This window comes from Oncorhynchus masou, chromosome 5 (assembly GCF_036934945.1).
Source record: "Oncorhynchus masou masou isolate Uvic2021 chromosome 5, UVic_Omas_1.1, whole genome shotgun sequence".
Lineage (NCBI taxonomy): Eukaryota > Metazoa > Chordata > Actinopteri > Salmoniformes > Salmonidae > Oncorhynchus > Oncorhynchus masou.
In genome coordinates, this window is record NC_088216.1 from 41,809,135 (window position 1) to 41,814,889 (window position 5,755).

The window sequence follows — 5,755 nt, forward strand, 5'->3', positions numbered from 1 at the left end:
CATTTTGATGTACATCCAGATATGCGCCGGTGAAAAGTTACAACAGTCCAACCGCAAAAGGAGCGACAGTTACGTGAAGTCAGCAAATAATTAGTTGCAGGCACAACTTGCCATGTCAGTCGCTCGAGTTCTGAACAAATTTACTGGCCAGGGTAGAAGGTATTTTATTCGAAATAAAAACGGCAATCGATTTCTCTTACGACGAAGGGGTTTATAATGCCCTTCAGCAACCCTTCAGAGCTTAAGATCTTTCCAAATGTGAGCTTTGCTGTTAACTCTTCACTTTCCAGAAACATGTATGGAACAGGTGACGCTTTGGCTACATACACCCCCAAGCATTGGAACATTTGGGAAATAAATATGATACGGTATTCAATTAACCGTTCTGGTATCAATGCAATGACATTGATAACGATATGATTACAGTGATATTTAGGCTATAATGCCTTTTAGAAATCAATTAATATTTGGCATGGGTTTATTGACCCTGGTAAGGCCGTAAAAGCAGTCCGTCTCTGTCCAGTTCAAAGAGAAAGAGAGGGCCTCTTCTGACAGTGGTCCGACATGTTTCAACTCTCGAGGAAAGCTATACGGAGGCACTTCTCAAACCTGTCTAAAGGAATTGAGGAGACTTTCTACCTGCGAAGTTACGACCGTCATAAATTTGTATCACTGTATACGTTTGTATCGCCTGAATTTTCTTATTCCACTTTACAATTGACTGCAACACTTGAGATGTGATTTTACGGCATAAAAGACCAGCTGAGACATGCAGTGTTTGACACTTGGCAAACTAGCATTTTTGATATTTTGTCAGTTTTTCTTTACTGGGAGAATTCACAATTCATATTCTTTAATGGAAGAGAACTGGTTTAAGACTTGGCATCACAATTTTAAGTGGCATCTGTGTGCTGACCCAACGTTAGCCTCGATTTCAGGAGTATGGGAGTATGGTAAAGTGAGACTAACCCGAAGCAAATGACTATGCATTTAATCCGTTTTAAGAGGTAACTTTAAGATAGAAATTGTCCTATAACAGTTAGGATCAGCTTGAGCTCTCTCTTTAAATAAAGGACGCAACGTGGCTGCATTCTAAGCACTGGGAACCTCCCCAGAGTGGAGAGACATCACACAGAAAAAATATAAATATACATTGTGGTATGTTTATTTATTTTATTTGTATTTAACCTTTATTTAACTAGGCAAGTCAATTAAGATAACATTACATCATGTACAATGATGGCCTACCAAGGCAAAAGGCCTCCTGTGGGGAAGAGGGCTGGGATAAAACAATTTTTAAAAGTAGGACAAAACACACATCACGACAAAAGAGGCACCACAACATTACATAAAGAGAGACGTAAGACAACACAACAATGGTAGAAACAAAACAATTGTAGCAACACATGACAACACAACATGGCAGCAACACAACATGGCAGCAATACAAACATTGTTAGGCACTGACGAGAGCATGAAGGGCAAGAAGGTAGAGACATTCTTCTTCCCCAACCCCATGACCGTTGCTTTGGAGGTGTTCAGAACAAGGTTAAGAGCAGAGAAAGCTTTGGCCATGTTAATAAATATAGCAGCAATATTGCTTAGAGTCAAGTGCATTGGTGACATAATTTAGGACCTTTAAGGTTGCAGTGACACATCCATAACCTGAGTGGAAAGCAGATTACATACCAGAGAGAATACTATAGACATCAAGAAAGCAAGTCAGTTGATTATTGACAAGTTTTTCAAATACTTTTGACAAACAGGGCAAAATAGAAATAGGCCTATAACAGTTAGGATCAGCTTGATCTCCCTTTTAAATAAGGAACGCAACGTTGCTGCCTTCCAAGCACTGGGAACCTCCCCAGAGAGGAGAGGCAGGTTAAAAAGGTCAGCGATAGGCTCGGCGATGATAGGGGCAGCAAACTTAAAGAAGAAAGGATCTAAACCATCAGACCCAGAAGTTCTTTTGGGGGGTCAACTTTTAAGGAGCTCCTTTAGCACATCAGACTCAGAGACCGCCTGAAGGGAGAAGCTGTTTAGGGGGTCAGGGGAAAAAGAGGGAGGAGCATCAGGGTTAGTCGCATTAGAAGGGCTGGGAGATGAGGAAGTGTTGGACGGGCAAGGAGACGTGGCTGAGTCAAATAGGAATCCTAACTTAATGAAGTGTTGATAAATGAGCTCAGCCACAGTAACTACCAGATTATCAACATTAAGTGACATGGGCAGCTGTGAGGAGGAGGGTTTATTCTCAAGGTATTTCACCATCTTCCAGAACTTCTTGGGGTTAGACCCACAGAGAGAACTGCTCCTTTAAGTGGAGCGGTTCGAGAACTTCGAGATCCTCGGTCTCCAAATCACCAAGGACATAAAATGGTCCACTTACACACGTACAGTCATGAAGAAGGCGTGACAGCGCCTCTTCCCCCTCAGGAGTTGGAAAAGGTTTGGAATGGGCCCTCAAATCCTCAAAAAGTTATATAGCTGCACAATTGAGAGCATTGTGACTGATTGCATCACTGCTTGGTATGGCAACTGCACCGCCCTCGATCACATGGCGCTACAGAGGGCGGTGTATACAGCCCAGTACATCACTGGGGCCGAGCTCCCTGCCATCCAGGACCTCTATATCAGGCGATGTGAAAGGAAATTCCGGAAAATCGTTAAAGACTCTGCTTCCGCACGGCAAGCAGTACCAGTGCATCAAGTCTGACACCAACAGGCTCCTGAACAGCTTCTATTCCCAAGTCATATGACTGCTAAATAGATAACAGAATGGCTCAACAGGCTATCTGACTTGACCCTTGTGTTAAATTTGTATTTTGGACTGTCTCTGTAGACACTCACAGGACTCTACACACTGACGCACACTGGCACTCCAACACACACATAACATGCACACACATTTATACTAACTACACTCACATGCAATCATAATTTACGCTGCTGCTACTCTGTTTATCATATATTCTGATGCCTTACTCCTATACATACAGTATCTACAGTACCTCTATCACTCCAGTATCCCTGCACAATGTAAATATGGTATTGAAAGTGACCCTGTATATAGCTTCTTACTCTCTCGTGTTCTTATTTCTTATTTTGATTTATTTTGTTCTACCTTTTGTTATTTTTAGTGATATATTAATAATGATTTCCCGCAATGTTGGGTTTAGAGCTTGCAACAAAGGCAAATCACTAAAATTGTGCACATGACATTAAAACTTGAAAACAGGTGCCCCATGTCTGTAAACAACACAACTCAACGTGCTGTGGCTGGATTAACCCAAAAGGCATTTGTTCTAAAAGAGGGAGGAAAGTGACACCTAACTGCAGTGTGGATTAACTTCAACACACACACACTGACAGAAGAGGAAAGGCTGGGTGCATCAGGAATCCAGCAGAGCAAGACTGCCACACAATCAAACCTTCACCTGCAACAAGGAAGAGGGAGAGTTAAGAATACGTGCCTTGTGCGTGTGCACGGTATATACTCCAGGAGTCCTGATGTAATATGCTAAATAAGATATAGTGTAAATAATGGCTAAGGGAAAATGTTTTGTTTCTTAGCATTCATGCTATCATATTGAATGGACTGGCTCTGATAGCTTAATCTTGTCCGATCCCAATCCAATCAACCAATAGCATGCTATCGCAATATTTATAAGGCTGTTGAGCTTCAAGCTCTATATATACCCATTAGGCTAAGCAGCATTAGATCCAATTTGATGATGCTGTTGTGACATGAGTCAGGAGTGAGTGACTTTATAGAGATACACCGTATAAGCAGGAAGCAACGTGTGCGGCAGGCTCAAGGAGGGGAAATGCTATATGCACACTCCTGACCTGCAAACCAATATTTAATTTAAGAATTGGTTAAAAATAGGTTAAGGTTAGGGTCATGGTTAAGGGTTTAGTTAAGGTTAGGGTTAATTTAAAGGTCAGGGACAGCCACTGTGGTCTACAATGCTGTTTCTGCATTACATGGTAGTTCCACCAAGGATAAAGGCAATTGAATACTACTTTTGTAAGATGAAGAGTATAGTGGGAAATGTATGTATGTGTGGCAAGGAAAAAGGTAAACGGACGATGTGTGTGTCTCTCTCTCCATGCCCGTGTGAGACACGGCAAGTCTGAATGTCAAGCCACTTGTGAACAATGAACACACTCACACTCTCCATGCCAGAGCAAGGCATGCGGGAAATACATACTGTAGACCACTGTAGCTGGGGATAACCTATAAACCCAACAGCTACTAAGTTGGCAAGCTAGATCTGAATAACTGCATGTCAAAATATAAGATTTTTTGAAAACTTGCTAATGTCTTGCTAACGGATGTCTTGCTAATAGAAATTACATGTTATTTGTGTGGAGAAACAACCATCTCCACGCTGAACAATTGACCTTGTATATACAGTAACTTCTTACTTTCTCGTGTTCTTCTTTTTCTTTTTTCTCGTGTGTTTTTGTTCTACCTTATGTTATTTTTAGCACTACATTGATATTGATCATTGCATTGTTGGGTTTACAGCTTGCAAGAAAGGCATTTCACTGTACTTGCACACATGACTGTGGTACTTGAAATTATACTGACCAAAAATATAATCGATCCCGCAGGTGAAGAAGACGGATGTGGAGGTCCTGGGCTGGAGTGGACGTACTACCAAATTCTCTAAAACGATGTTGGAGGCGGCTTATGGTAGAGAAATTAACATGAAATTATCTAGCAACAGCTCTGGTTGGCATTCCTGCAGTCAGCATGTCAATTGCATGCTCCCTCAAAACTTGAAATATCTGTGGTATTGTGTTGTGTGACAAAATTGCACTTTTTAGTGGCCTTTTATTGTCCCCAGCACAAGGTGCACCCGTGCAATGATCCGGCTGTTTGATCAGCTTCTTGATATGCCGCACCTGTCAGGTGGATGGATTATCTTGAAAAAGGAGAAATGCTCACTAACAGGGATGTAACCAAATTTGTGCACAAAATTTAGAGAAATACGTTTTTTTTGTGCATATGGAACATTTCTGGGATATTTTATTTCAGCTCATGAAACATGGGAGCAACACTTACATTGGGTTTATATTTTTGTTCAGTATTGAAGACCATTTAAAGCTTACTTTCTCTACAGACATAGCTTTACCATTTGTGGGTCAATCACAATGACAAAAATTATGTTGATGCTTAAATAATGTTGATGATAAAAAAGGTGTTGTCAGTGCCACTGTTGTCAATGGAGCCAACTTGTACAGTAATAGAGAGAGAACGGGTCTCCAAAGGGTAATGCTGTCACTTTGGCCTGGCCCTTGCCTAGCGTGTGCCAAGGTGTGGGGGCATTTTGTGGTGAACAGTGATACAGTACATTGATGTATTTCAAACTGTTTTATAAACACATTACAACTTCCTTATGGAAATTGCCACTGTCAGTCAAGGCAGCACACATTTTAAATATGACCCCTCCCAAACCTTTTCATTTTTTCCCTAATTAAATGCCAGGAGTACAGGTAACGTCAGTACTATTTTTGAATATGCGAAGCAGGACCTGGCAGAATGTGATGACTATAGCTACTGTATTCCAGGAACGAGCAGAGATGACACATTGAATCATTGCGCTCTTAGTACCTTAACTTCCTGTTGTTATTATTAGGGCCGGGACGATACCAGTATCTCTATACTTATTAGTATCGTGGCAAGGAAATAAAACATGAAGTGAATGTAACTTATTTAGGAAAACAGTCATAATGTTGGAAACAGACA